The 16209-nt window shown below is 34.3% G+C and overlaps 1 protein-coding gene across 1 annotated transcript in view; it reads right to left on the reverse strand.

Moving 5' to 3' along the window:
- Positions 1-16209, reverse strand: part of NMNAT2 (nicotinamide nucleotide adenylyltransferase 2) — a 234327-nt gene that overhangs the window by 196143 nt on the left and 21975 nt on the right. The gene's annotated exons all lie outside the window — the stretch shown is intronic.

Below are 16209 nucleotides of genomic sequence, written 5' to 3' on the forward strand. Positions count from 1 at the left end.
TTGTGGAGAGCTTGTGTCCATCCTCTTCACTTCTCCCCTAAAGACCAAGGACTTTTGCTTATCCTGACTCCAGCTGATTCTAAGGCATCCAGACGTCACATTACTTACTTCACAAGTTTGCTGTAAGGACAGCACCTTGCAATATTTAAAGAAATAAATAAATTCAAGTATTATAAATGGAGTTCAAAGTATCAAAAATGCATGTATACTGAGCCTGATTCTAAAGGGACAGAATTTACGAGGCATATAGTTTAGTGGAAAGAGGGATGGACTTGGAATGAAGTCTCACATTTGCCCTTTAGAACCCAAGTGACCTTCACAACGTCAATTCATCCCTCAGGTCTCAGTTTTGTTATCTGTAGAGTGATGGAGCTGAACTTCTAAGGCAGGAGTTCTTAGCTTTGTTGTGTATCACAGATCACTCTGTCAGTCTTGTGAAAACCAGAAAGATCCCTTCTTCAAATATTATTTTTAAATACTTAAAATAAAATATATAGGAATACAAAGAAAACCAATTCTATTGAAACATACAAAGAAAACCAATTTTATTGAAACATAGTTATCAAAACAAATTCATGACCCCAGATTAGGAACCCTTGCTCTAAGATCTCTTCCAAATGTAAATATATGACCATATTATCTTCACAGCCAGCTAAGCAGCTAGTTAGCACAGTAGATAGAGTACTAGCTTGGAGTCAGGAAAATCTGATTTTAAATCTTTATCAGACACTTACTATGTGAAATTGGACGAGTCTCTTAGCTTCAGTTTCCTTATTTGTAAAAAGGAGATAATTATAACACCTACCTCACAGGATTGTTGTGAGGAACAAATGAGAACATTTAAAGTTCTTTGCAATCCTTAGGTTGCTATAGAAACGAGAGCTATTATTATTATTTACTGTCTATATATGTTTGCTTTGTTCTAGTTATTCTTTTTAAAATCAATTATCCATTTCATCACAGATGGGCAATCAAGATGGGCAATCCTATCAAATGAAATCACAGTATAAGGTGATGTCAGGAGCCTCTCATGAGAAACTCGAAAGCTTACGAATGATCCCCTGGCTTAGGCAGATCTTAAATATTTATATTTTTTATGTTGTATTAACAGCATTCTGTGAAAACAGATGTTGCTTTACAAAGAAATCCGTAAGATCTTCTGGAGTTCTCTGTAGATATATAATCATTTCTTCTTTGTTTTCTACACATTTCTTCACAACTTCAAGGATAAATTTAAAGTAATCGGCAACTCACCTCCATCTATCCACTTTCGAATACATAATACCTTGAGAAAAAATCCAGATCCTCCAAATGCCACATTTCATAATCTAACTCAGACTTATAATTTTTCCATTCAAATTGTAAAAGGGCTTTGTTCTCTCTTTAAAAAACTGCTTCTCAATGAGAATGATGGCAACATTTTTGGATGTCAAAATGGAAGATACAATGCACAATCTAGATATTTTTAGCAAGATGTAAGCTTCATCATCTTTAAAAAACATTTTCTCCAAAGAATCCCAACTACTTAACAGACATTCCCTAGTTCATCTAAACAGTTTCTTTTAGAGGTTAAGGATGGCATGCACTGCTATTTTGAAACTGAGAACTTCATTAGTACTTCTAATAAAAAGAACAAGGAAGAGAGAAAAGGCATTTATTAAAGGCCTATAGTATACAGAACACAATATAGTACTTGCCATTTTAATCTATAATTATTTTTTTTTAAAGAAAGTGGAAGGAGAAGGTTGAAACTAGGTTGAAATGAGATTTGGAGATTATTTATGGATTTCATTTATCTGAACTATCTCCCATCGTAATTTCTCTCCAGCCTGTAATTTTCCACTCCCACTCCTAATATAGGACAGATAACTATTATAAATTAATTTCTTTAGGAGGGAGAGAGCTTTTTAATATAGATCATCAAAAGTGTAATACAAATGCTTTTTGCACCTTACAAAACCTGTACAAACTCTTTTAATACCTTATACTTGAAAAAAGTTTTATCGTAGAATTCCAAAGCTTAATTTTTTGGATTTATAGTCATGGAATATAACAGTGTCCATGATTCTTTTCTCTGCCCTTACTAGCAACAATTAAATTGGATTCAAAGCAGAGAGAAAAGCAGTATGAGAAATATTTCCATCAAAAGACTTGCTGGCTTCATTCTCATCAGAAAAACATTGGTCCTTTGCTGGAATAAAGGCTGCTTCAGGTGAATAGTTCTGGTGAGGATTTTATAAGCTGTTTAAAAAAAAATTTAAAGGGAGGTGGAAGTGTTTAAAGCCCAGTTATACCTAAGAGAATGTCTTTTTCAAATAGAGACCTATGTCCCTTTTAGAGTGCAGTGAGAATGATTGATTTGTTGTCTTTCATTTTCAAGGAAGACTATGACATCAGGGAAAGGATGCCATGACGTGCAAGTGAATTGGATTTAAGTGAGAGAGAGCTGTGCAAGGTCACCTGCCTCACTTTTCCCTCAGACTGATTGAGTAGGAGAGATAACAGTTTAGTCTGCCAGCAGCAGATGGGAAGAGGGAGAGACTTGATTCTTAAACTAGCTGTAAATGAACCAAAAATCTCAGGCTAAAAATTTCAATAACTTATTGGAAATAGAATTGTCCTAATCCTTAATATTCATTAGAAAAGAGCTAGCCTTGCTTGGTGTCCAAGAACCAGCTTTACTAAGTGCTTCTAAAGGAAGACAAGATATCTCGAAAAAAAAAGGAAGACTATCAGACTTGTCTTTAATTCTTTCTGATCATTTAGATTCAAAGATTAAAGATCTTCAGGGGCTCCCTATCACTTTAGAATTTTTAACTTCATTTGAAGATCAGCTCCAGAATGATCTTTTCTATGAAGCTTTCCCTAATCCTCCAGTTGTCAGAATTCATTTCATAGATGAGGAAATTGAAACCCATAGAAATAGGTTTGTTTTGTGGAGGTAATTGGGTTTAAGGAGGTAAATTGCCTAGGGTCACACACTAAGTATCTGAGGTTGGATTTGAACTCAGTTCCTGCTGACTGGAGATCTAATTCTCTAATTACTTTGCCACCTAGCTGGCCCTGACCATAGACATTTAAATTATAATCCCATGATTCAAACCAGTTCCTCTTGTTCAGTGATGAAGAGAGTCATCTACACCCAAAGAGAGGACTGTGGGAACTGAGTGTGTACCACAACATAGCATTGTTACTCTCTGCTTTTGTTTGTTACATTTTATTTTCTTTCTTGGGTTTTTTTTTTTCTTTCTAGATCTGATTTTTCTTGTGCAGCAAGATAACTGTAAAAATATGTATACATATGTTAGATTTAACATATATTTTTAACATATTTAACATGTATTGGACTATCTTCCATCTAGGGGAGGGAGTGGAAGGAAGGAGGGGATAATTTGAAACAGAAGGCTTTGCAAGGGTCAATGTTGAAAAATTACCCATGCATATGTTTTATAAATAAAAGCTTTAATTAATAAAAAAAAGTTATAATCCCAGTTTCTCTAGCTCTAAATCTAACATTCTTTGCACAGTAGCCCATTGCTTTTCCCCTTCACAATTATAAGGCTTTTGTGTATACCCTTTGATCCAACAGTGTCTCTATTGGCCCTATATCCCAAAAAGATCATAAAAGAGTGAAAAGGACCCCCTTTTGTGGGATGGCAAGGAACTGGAGACTGAGTGGATGCCCATCAGTTGGGGAATGATTGAATAAGTTATGTTATATTATGTTATAGAATATTATTGTTCTATAAGAAACGATCAGCAGGATGATTTCAGAGAGGCCTGGAGAGATTTACATAAACTGATGCTAAGTGAAGTGAATAGAGGCAAACAAAGTGAATAGAACATTGTACACAGCAAAAACAAGACTACGTGATGATTAACTGTGATGGACTTAGCTTTTTTCAACAGATTTTCAGCAGATTCAGGTCAATCCCAATAGACTTGTTGATGGAGAGGACCATCTGCATCCAGAAAAGGGAGTAGGGGGACTAAATGTGGATAACAACATAGTATTTTCATCATTTTTGTTGTTTGCTTGCTCTTCCTTTTCCTTCTCATTTTTTCCCTTTTTGATATGGTTTTTCTTATGCATCACTATAAATGTGGAAATATGTATAGAATTGTAGATGTTTAATATATATATTGGATTGCTTCTTCTTGAAGGGAGAGGATGGAGGCAAGGGAGAAAGAAAAATTTGGAACATAAAGTTTTTCAGGGGTGAATGTTGAAAACTATCTTTGCATATATTTTGAAAATCAAAAGCTATGAATTATATAAAATTACAAAAATTATAAGGCTTTCTTTCCCTGGATGAAATTGAAGAAAATATTCTGAAGGAAAACTTCCCTTCAGTTCCTACACACATTAAAGTTCTCTGCATTATAAATTATCTGACATTGAGTTAATGCTCAGTTCTCCAGTCAGCCTTCCAATCCTACATTCCTTACATTCTCTATAATTCTAAGATGGGAGGGAAGGAAAGGAATAAGCATTTATTAAATGCTTATTATGTACCAGATGCTATGCCAAGCACTTAACAATTATCATTTCATTAGATCCTTATAACAACCCTGTGAGAAAAATGTATTATTATGCCTATCTTACAGCTGAAGAAACTGAGGTAATCAGAAGTTAACTTATTTCTTAAGGCTCACTGAGCAAGTAAATATCTGCAGTTGGATTTGAACTTGGGTCTTTTTGACTATAGGCCCAGGATGCTAATCATTGTGCCACATAACTGCCTAATGTTGAGTTAATGATATTGAGCACTTTGGGTGCTGCAGCAAAAGAGTATCTCATTATTATATTCATATGGGTTTTCTGTAGTATGAATTATTTGATGTTCAGCATATTTTTTCTATTTCTTTTCTTCTTTGCCTTGCTTTCCCTTCCCTCTCTTCCTCCTTTCTTTCTCCCTCCCTCCTTTCCTCTCTCTCTTCCTACCTTTCATTTTTCCTTCTCTTTTCCTTTTCCTCCTTCCTTCCCTTCCTCCTTCCTTAAGTTTTTATTTCCTTCTTCTCCTTCCATTCTTCTTTCCTCCCTGTTTTCCTTCCCTTACTCATTCTTTCCTCTTTTCTTTTCCTCCTTCCTTCTTCCCTCCCTTCCTCTTTCCCTTATTTCTTTCATCTTTATTCCTCTTCTTCCTTCCTTTCTCACTCCTCTCCCTCTCTCTCCTTGCATCCTTTTTTCCTTTCTCTTCCTTTCTTCACCTCTCTTTCAAAGAAATTTTCCCTTATAAAAAAAGGTTGTGCATAATATTTTCACTCTTTTTGTTGTTATTTGCTTGCATTTTGTTTTCTTTCTCATTTTTTTCTTTTTGATTTTTCTTGTACAACATGTTAATTGTGGAAATATACATAGAAGAATTACATATGTTTAACATATATTGGATTACTTGCCATCTATAAGAGGGAGTAGGGGAAAAGGAAGGAAAGAAATTGAAACACAAGGTTTTGCAAGGGGGAATGTTGAAACTTATCCATACATATGTTTTGAAAACAAAGAGCTTTAATTAAAAAAAAATTAAATAAAATTTTAAAAAAGGTTGTAATCTGAACTGTCAGAAGGATCAATGTGAATGCTGAAATACAAAATAAAGATGGAGAGGGAAAGATGATTAGAACCAGGGAAGATTTCATCATTTTGCCTAAAGTTGGTCCTGTATTTTATCTTTCTTATCTAGGGTCCTAACCCAAGGGCTGAGAAGGTCTAAAATTCAATCCAAAAGAAATTCTTAAAGATATTTTAAGAGCCTTCCACCCAAAGGTTTGCACTCTCTCCTTACATCTACCCCAATATTAATTCATAAACCATAGACATATGTACACTTATGCTGATTGTATCCTCTGTAATTCAAAATAGAACTGACACCTCACCATTTATAGTAACAGCAACAATAATAACACATTCTTTTAGCTCTTTAACATTGACAAAATGCTTTCCCCAGAACAAGCTTGTGAGATAGATGATGTATTATTATCCTCATTGTACATTTTAATATCTAGTTGTACTGGTTTGTCTGTAGACAAGAGCTGCTTTATGCAAATGAATTGTTTTTCAAATGTAAATTTTTAATGGAAAATAGTTTGATTGACAGGAAACAGGATAATAGACAAAAGACTCATGAAGCCAGCTGTGTGTTCTTTGAATGGAGAGAGGGAGTGGTAGAGAGTGAGAGAGATAGCTGATCAAAAAAAAAAAAAAAGAAAGAAAGAATTATGGGGGGGAGAGGAGGGAGGTTGGAACAAAAGAAAGAAGAAAATTGGCACAAACGAGATAATCTTGGATAAGAACTTGAGAGCCTTGATTTGGGAAAGCTGGAGGGAGACTGGAGGGAAATAGGCATAAAAGTCTACTACAAGAGATTCAAGATATGGGAAATAGGAGCAAACAATCAATTGGATGTATCTGAAGGCTTTGATGAGAGTAGTTTCAATTCTAATTCAATATTTGCTCCTGGAGCGCAGCCTCCGCATCTCTGCCTTCATCAAAGAGTTGAAATATAAATTTTCGTTATTCTAGGAGCTAGCAAGAAAAACCAGGTTTCTGTTTTCTGGATTCTAAGCATGCTGTGTGTCTGCCATGTCCTAGTTACTGCCTCAAAATTCCTCATACTTAAGGAAATACGGTATATGAAAAGTCCAAGAGATTTAATTTCTTGGTAGGTAACAATAATTTTATTAATTATGGTTAGTAATTAATAAAAGGACAGCCATTTGGTTTTACTCATAAACCAAAGACAAATTGTAGAGATCTCTCAATGATTCTATACTCTTGGAAGAGTGAATGGTCACAAAAGACAGAAATTCAGAAATCAACTCTTATTAATTAATTAGTGAGAGAATGAATATTATAATGAGGGATGGGCTTATTCTAATGAAGGGCTGGAGAGGTGATTGATTTTGTCAAAGAGACAAAGAGAATATTTCTAAACATATACATAAATATAAACAAATATTTGTCTCTTGAACAAAGAGAATATTTCTAAATACAAACTATCCCCACCTTGAGCAATCCAGCCAAATGAATCCTACATTCATCAGTCAATGAACAATGAACAATAGTAAGAATTACACCTAGATAAGATGATCTAGGTGGGGTAAATTTTTAGGCTAGATTAGAAATGGCCTTGAGAGACTGGGCTCTGAATGGGGGTGGGGGGTGGGGACAAAAAAGGGGAGTACCTGTATTCCTTTCCCCCATCAATTGGTTATTATTATAAGAGAGATAGCAATTTCTCTCAGAAAGTAAGTCTTTAAATACCTATCTGACATTGAGTTATTTTGAGGCTCATTAAGAAGGAGGAATTAGATGGTGATTCCAAGGTCATAGTTCAACAAGGAACATCCCCCTTTAACCCTTATCTCATCATAATAGTTGACAGTTACATTGTCCTTTAAAGTCAACAAAACATTTTACACACTTTTTCTCATTTGAGGCTTACAAAACTCTGGGAGATAAATGCTAAAAATATTATAACTCCCATTTTAAAGGTGAGGAAATTGAAAAGGACAGGGATTAAGTGACTTGCTCAGAGTTTATATATATATATAGCTATATAACTAACTGAGGCAGATTCAACTTCAGAGGAATGCTCTATCCATTGAACAACCTACTAAGGTCATTTAGATGATGGAATGTTGGTGATAAACTAGTTTCCATCATTTATAAAAAGAGAGTACCTTTTTTTTGAGCCAAGGTGGATTGTTTTGATTTTTAAAAATTATAACTTTTTATTTTCAAAATATATACATGGATAATTTTTGACATTTACTCCTATAAAATCCTATAAAAAAATCTAAATATTTTCCCCTCCTTTTCACCCTCTCCTTCAGTTGGCAAATATCAGATCCAAAAGGAAAAAAAAATGAGAAAGAAAACAAAATGCAAGCAAACTACAACAAAAAGAGTGAAAATATTATGTTGTGGGCCACATTCAGTTCCCACTGATGGGAATCTCTAGGTCCAGATGGTTTTCTTCATCCTAAGACCATCAGAACTGGTCTGAATCACCTCCTTGTTGCAAGAGCCATGTCCATAAAAATTGGTCATCATATAATCAGTTCATGTAAGTCAAGTTTGTTGAATGTCCATTTTCTCTCATTTAAAATTATAGATAATTTTGCTAGAGCGAAAGCTTTTATTTGGTTTTTGCAAGAAGGGGATCAAGCATGGCCCAGTACAGAAGTAGAACCTGGATTATATAGCTAAAAAGCCATGGGTACACTTCCCATCCTGTTGATTTTGAAATTCATTGAATGGATTGAAAAGAAACAACCATTGACAAAAGATCAGCAACATTGCCTACTTCCTGGGGGGTGTCACATGACTTCCTGAAACTTAGGCCACTTAAGATCTTGTGAAGACCAAGTTAGCACTCTGGATACCTTTTTACAACTTACTCCCACCACGTGTTTTAGAATCCAGTGGCACTGGTCTCTTTGCTCTTCTTCTGAAAGATATTTGTTTTCCCATTTCTACACATGTTCACTGGCTATCCACTATTCTTGGAATCCTGTCCCTTCCTTTCTCATCCTCCTGGCTTCCCTGCCTTCTTCCAAGTCTCAGCTAAAATTTACCTCCAAATTTAAATCTCTAATTTATCTTCTATGTCCTATTTGTACTAGTTTTTATGTTATCACTTTCAATGGATTGTAAATTCCCTGAGGGCAGGGAACCTCATACATAACAGGCTATTGACTGTATTTGACTTTGAAGAGATTCAGTAATTTACCTTTACCTCCCCTTCATCTCATTTTAGTTTTCCTGCTTGATGAAATAAGCATCCATCCATCCATCTACCCATCCTTTCTTCCCTATCTTCTACCCAGAGATGTGTCATGATACCAAGTCAGCTAATAAACACCATACTATTTTTTTTCTCTGATATGAGACTTGGTATAATTTGATTGGCAGAAGAGATAGAACTCCACACCATGTTATTCAGAAAGTGCTAAGGCAATGAATGACCACCCCTAAGTCTGAGGTAATGTGTAATTTAATCTTTTAAATGTCATCTTTATTAATGATTTTGCTTGTTATTTCTCATTAAATTCCAAATATTCTTCCCTCTATCCCAGCCATTCCTGGTAATAAAGATTAAAAAGTAAAGAGAAAAATGGTTTATCAAACCCCACCAACACATCCATAGTGTAGCCATTGTCCCCACTGCTATAATGAAGGATGTGAGATGTGTTTTCTTTTTTATTATTATTATAGCTTTTTATTGACAGAACATATGCATTGGGTAATTTTTCAACATTGTCCTTTTCACTCACTTCTGTTCCAACTTTTCCCTTCTCTCCCTCCACACCCTCCCTTAGATGGCAGGCAGTCTCATACATGTTAAACATGTTAAAGTATCTCTTAAATACAATATATGTCTACAGATCCATACAGTTCTCTTGTTGCACAAGAAAAATCAGATTCAGAAGGTAAAAATAACCTGGGAAGAAAAACAAAAATGCAAGCAGTCCACATTCATTTCCCAGTGTTCTTTCTCTGGGTGTAGCTGATTCTGTCCATCATTGATCAATTGGAACTAAATTAGATCTTCTCACTGTCGAAGAAATCCATTTCCATCAGAATACATTCTCATTCAGTATTGTTGTTGTAAGTGTATAATGATCTCCTGGTTCTACTCATTTCACTTAGCATCAGTTCATGTAAGTCTCTCCAAGCTTCCCTGTATTCATCCTGCTAGTCATTTCTTACAGAACAATAATATTCCATAACATTCACATACCACAATTTACCCAACCATTCTCCAATTGATGGGCATCCACTCAGTTTCCAGTTTCTTGCCAGTACAAAAAGGGCTGCCACAAACATTTTTGCACATATAGGTCCCTTTCCCTTCTTTAAGATCTTTTTGGGATATAAACCCAGTAGTAACACTGCTGGATCAAAGGGTATTTACAGTTTGATAACTTTTTGAGCATAGTTCCAAATAACTCTCCAGAATGGCGGGATCCATTCACAACTCTACCAACAATGCATCAGTGTTCCAGTTTCCCCACATCCCCTCCAATATTCATCATTATCTTTTCCTGTCATCTTAGCTAATCTGACAGGTGTGTAGTGGTATCTCAGAGTTGTCTTAATTTGCATTTCTCTGATCACAGATGTGTTTTCTTAAGTCTTCTCCAAGATCAAACTTGATTATAATAATTATGTAATATTCAATTTTATTTTTCTTTCTGTTTACATTGTTCTCATTTCATATGTTATTTTCGTAGTTCTGTTTTATACTAAACATACCAGAGAAAATACCCATTTCTGAAAGTCAATTAAATCTGGCTAATTATATCAATTTTTATTAAGTATTTTATTTTTCCCCAGTTACGTGTAAAAGCAATTTTAAACATTATTTTTTAAAACATTGGGTTCTACATTCTCTCTCTTCCTCCCTCCCTCTTCTCCTCATTGAGAAAGCAATTTGATATAAGTTGTATACATGGAGTCATGCAAAACATTTCCATATATGTCTTGTTATAAAAGAAAATATCAGTTTTTAATTATGGATATTGTCCAAAGTAGGTGCTTGTGAATTCCTGCATTAGAAAATCATCTTCAGAGTCCCTTAGATTCCCGAGAGAAGTCTTATCAATCATGTTGTGGAGACCCAAACTGTTAGTACTAGTAAGAATTGAGAAAGTACTCGTGCCAGCAAGAGAGCATATAAAAGGAAGGATAGGTATGTACATAGTTCTATTCCTGTTAAGTTCTTTCCTATATTCCTATGAAGATAAAAAATAAGACACCAATAATTACAATAATTTTGCTCCCATTCAGAATTAATTCATGCAAATTTAAAGATATGCATGATTTAAGCAAATCTTCTTACTTTTGAAGAAAGGATTTGTTAAGCAACTTGGAAGGGGGGCTAATTTTTAACCTATTAAAAAACTCATCCTTTATTTAAATAGAGGAATACATTAATTTAGATACATATATTTTGTTTATTAAAACTTGTCCTTCCCCCAAGAACATTATTTGGCAACACTTGATTAATCCATCATGAGTCTGTTTTGTTGTACATGCTTGAAGATAATAACTTCTCATTTATTGCCTTATATCTGTTATGAGATCCAGATTTTTCCCTAATACAGTCTGACTTTCCCCATAAGTTTATCTAAAAAGGGGTGGTGGTGATTTTTTTAAACCACATCTACAGCAGTTTCAGAATTGTTCCTCTTTTAAGAAGACAGTTCCAGAATCAGAAAGGAATAAGATAAAGTGATTTTTATTCAGGATACTAATTCACTCTCTGCTTTTGAGGTTCAGGGAAGGAAGGAGGTCTTTGATAAGTTTGGCAAAGGAATGGATTCTTCACCTGTAGAGCACACTAGAAGCATTGCTCCCCTGCTGCTAAAGGCTTGACAGTATAACAAAATTAAATTAAAGGTCCATTGCTCTCTGGAACCTAAAACTTTGGAGACATATGGCTTTAAATCAGGATTCTTAGTTCCCAGGAGGCTGAAGGACAGATATCTGCTGAATCCAAATAAAAGAAAAAAGAAAAAAAATTTCTCTTCAGAGAATTCCTTTTGATGAGAAACACATACTGTCAATTACACATAAATCTATAAGTCAAAGAAGGGAGATTTTTTTTTTCTTTCCTGTGTCCAATATTAATCTTCCATTAGGTTTATATAGTATGCTTCCAAACATAGAAGTATGCTTTACAGGTATATTTCCTCTGGGAAGTAAGAAAAAAGAGAAGTATTACATTACTCCTTGTTTGGAAATTTTAAGCAAGAAATACCACACATAATTAATAGGAGAGAGAATTTTATTTAAGGGATATATAGTAAAAAGCATTATAAAATATTTTATATAGATATAATGGAATATTATCATGCCATAAGAATGATGAAATGGCCAACTTCAGAGGAAAATGAATTAAAAGAATAATTTATACAACAAAATAAAGTCATCTAGCAAAACATCTTTGAAAGACTTTAGAACTCTGATTAACACAATGATGAATCATGAATCCAAAAGAATGAAGATGAAATTGTAGAGAGGTGATGAACTTAAAAATATATAAATATACATTTTCAGACATGGCTAATGTCAAATTTGTTTTGTTGAACTATGAATGTATCTACTGAGGGATTTAATTTTGTTCTTTAATTTGCTTCATAGAGGGGAAACAGGAGGGACAGATTAATTTTAAAAATATTTGCTACTTGAAACATTTTACATAATTTAAAAAGGAAAAAAATTATCACCATTATTAAAAAATTTATTAAATCAAAGTATATAGCTTTATGTACTTCATATTTGATACATAACTATATCACCAAATATATTTGTAATATATTGGAAAGTAAAGTCTGTCTGGGTCTTATTATGACTTCAGGTAGATATATAAATTCAGGGTGGTAATTGAAGTCACAGGAATGTGTGATGTTGACAAGGAAGAGAATGGAGGGCCAAGGACGAAAGCTTTCAAGTCTTTTACAAGAATTGGGTAGAAATCCAGTGAAGCAGAACAAAAAGACACTGTCAAGTAGAGAAGAGAACAAGGAAAAAATAATATCATTGGAGCTGAGGGAGAGGCAATAATATGGTGAAGTGCATTGTCAAATATTGTAGGAAGGTTACAAAGGAAGAAGACTGAGAAAAGACTGAGATTTGGCAACTAAGGGATTATTAGTGAACATGAGAAAGAAGCTTCAGTTACATGAGGAAGACAGTAACCAGATTTCAAGGGTTGTGGAGAATGGGAAGTATTGGTAAGTTGTATGACATGATAGAAAAAAACACTGATTGGAATCAGATGACATGGGTTCAAAACATGTCTGTGATGTTCATTACCTATGTGATCTTGGGAAAATCACTTCATTGGCTGCAGCCAATCGATTTTTAAACGAGGAGGTTGAACAATCTGACTTCTGAGGCTCTTTCTAGCTCTGGATTTATAGTCCCATAATAAAGAAGTAAAAGTAACAAATAATAAGACTTTTTCTAGAATTTTAATTGAAAAGAGAGATCAATGAAAAAGACTATTGCCTTAAGGTTATAGCATATAAAAGCTTGCTTTTTTTTTTTTTAAGAATGGGGAAGGTTGAAAATGTGTATAGGCAGAGCAGAAAGAACTAGTAGGGGTGGAGAGATAGAAGATGAAAGAAATGATGGATATCTGTATCCACAAAGAGGACTGTGGGAACTGAATGTGGATCACAACATAGAATTTCCACTTTTTTTGTTTGCTTTTGCTTTTTGTTACCTTTCTCATTTTCCCCCTTTTAATCTGATTTTTCTTATGCAGCATGATAATTATGGAAATATGTATAGAAGAATTGCACATGTTTAACATATATTGGATTACTTGCTATCTAGAGGAAAGGAGAAGGGGAAGGGAGGAGAAACATTTGGAACATAAGTTTTGCAAGGGTGAATGTTAAAAACTATCTTTACATATATTTTGAAAATAAGAAGCTATTTTTTAAATAGAAAAAGAAAGAAATGATGAATAGAGAAAAGTTCTAGAAGAGAAATGAGCGATAGACCCAAACCTAGAAGTGGAATATTTACCCTTTGTAAGGAAGAAGGCATCTGAGTAAAGGCTAGAGAAGTTTGGAGGTGTCAAAGAGAAGAGGAAATGAAGAGCTCACAATAAAAGCCTTAATTTTTTTTTTTTTTTTTTACTAAAATATAAGGCAAGATAGGTGAAAGAGGGAGAGAAGGTATTGGGAGGCTTACAGATAAAGAAATTCTAGAAGAACCAATTTAGGAAATATGCATATATGTTTAGTGTCATGTACCATTTAAAAAGCAGTTGGGATATGATGGCTTTCTTTTGTTTTTTAAAGCTTTTTATTTTCAAAACATTTGCATAGATAATTTTCAACATTCTGCCATGCAAAACCTTGTGTTCCATGTTTTTATGATGGCTTTTTTAAGGGGGAGGAAGAAATTTTCATTGTTCAGTTGTTTTTAGTCATATATAGCTTTTTGTGACCCTATTTGGAGTTTTTCTCGGCAAAGATACTGGAGCAGTATGCCATTTCCTTCTTCAGCTCAGTTTATAGATGAGTAACTGAGGAAAATAGAGTTAAATGACTTGTCCAGGGTCACACAACTAGTGACGGATTTTTAACTCAGATTTTACTGACTCTTGGTCAAGTACTCTAATCCACAGTACCACCTCACTGAGATAGCCAACCTCAAATAATAGTGGGTTCTCTTAAGTGCTTCTTGCACACCAAACAGGATGTGTTTTTCTAAGGATGAATAAATGATTTAAAAGAAAAATTTTATTGTCCTCTGGATTATGGTGAAAAGATCACAGTCTAGCAGCTCTGGAGATCAAAGTCCTAAGAACCATCTACAACTTGATTTTCATTTGCTAGCTCTTTTGTGGTGGCCAAAAAAAAAATTGGAAATTGAGGGGATGTCCATTAATTGGAGAATGGCTGAACAAGCTGTGCTACATGAATGTAATGGAATACTATAAGAAATGATGAACAGGCAGATTTCAGAAAAACCTGCCTTACATGAACTGATGCAAAGTGAAATGAGCAGAACTAGGAGAATATAGTTTACAATGTGTGATGATCAACTCTGAATTACTTCATTCCTTTTAACAATACAAATATCCAAGACAATTCCAAAGGATTCATGATGGAAAATGCTGTACACATCCAGAGAAAGAATTGATGGACTCAATGCAGATCAAAGCATACTGTTTTTACATTTGTGTTTGTGTGTTTCTTTTTGGTCTGTTTCTTCTTTTACAATGTGACTAATATAGAAATATGTTTTACATGAATACACACATATAACCTAAATCAAATTGCTTTCTATTTTAGGAAAAGGAGAGAAAGGAAGAAGGGAGAAAAATTTGGAACTCAAAATTTTATAAAAATTGAATGCTAAAAATTGTCTTTACATATAATTGGAAAAAATACTATGAAAAAGATTTTCATTTGCTAAAGACAATACTTTGTAGTCTTTGGCTTGTCAACTGAGACTCATAGTCAGGGTGTTAACTCTTAGGATTAGCTGATGACACACATATTGTGAAGAACTCAACCCTTTTAGCTGAATTTATCTATCGTTATCTTTTTGAGTTCCATAGAATTTTGTTGTTCTTAATTAGAAAAAGGCAGATGATTGAAATCCATATTAAGGGCCAAAATTCAATTCAATTCAATTACACTTCAGAAATATCTTAAAATGATACTTGGTAGAAGGTAAGGCAAATGAGGGGCAAATAAGGACTCTGAGATCCTCAGGACCTCAGGAAGTACTGATTGGTCCAAGTGGCTATCAAAGTTGTCGTGTAAGCATGAGTGGAGCCTAAGGAGAACAATTCTACTAAAGGCTTAGGAACAACTAGGCACTTCCTTATTCTAAATACTTTGCTACTGCAAATAAATAAATAAAGCTTTGTAGTTTCACCCAGGCCAAGCCATTTACTGTTCAGGGGTTCTGGTAAAGCTTTAATAAAGAAGACTTGCTTTCCCCTCAAATAATTTGTGCTAACCAAAGTCCTTCTTTTCCTTCCAGACCATCTGTTCCCCTTCACCATGAAGTCATGGTACTAAATTTGTGACACACAATCATTTCCATGGCAACTGGATGTGGTCTCCATCCCTGAATCCTAATTCCACTGCAAGAGCAGCAGGAGGATCAGGGAGACATTTCTTTTATTTTCCATTCCTTTTCAAGTTTGGGGCTCTCTGTGAAGATGTCTCTTTATCCAGACTTGAAACCTTTGATTCAGAATCCTTATTATATAGTATGAGTATGTGTGTCTGCATGTTACAAGAGCTGTATGTGAACTATCTGCCCTGAAAATGATTGAATAGGGGGTGCATATGCAAGAGGAAAATTAGATGCATTCAAAAACCCCATGAATTATAGACCTATTTTGAAAAAAGAGCTATTAGCAGCACAGATGTAAACTTGCAAAGTTAATTTTGGTCCTAGGTAGATAATACAGTGAATACAAGTCAATGGAAGATGGAAGGTGCTTTGGTAGCTTCACTCTGATATATCTTAAAAGTGGAGAAAGAAAGTTTAGTTAGTTCTTAGGCAAGGATTGATAGTCTGTTTAATTCTTCAGAGATAATGGCGATACTAAAGACTTCAGATTTGGAGAATATGCAGATTTACACATATAAATGATCTTTATTTTATTTTTTATTTAATATATAGCACATATATAGAAAGGTACTTTGCAATAGTACTGT

Source organism: Sarcophilus harrisii, chromosome 4 (assembly GCF_902635505.1).
Source record: "Sarcophilus harrisii chromosome 4, mSarHar1.11, whole genome shotgun sequence".
NCBI classification, from domain to species: Eukaryota; Metazoa; Chordata; class Mammalia; order Dasyuromorphia; family Dasyuridae; genus Sarcophilus; species Sarcophilus harrisii.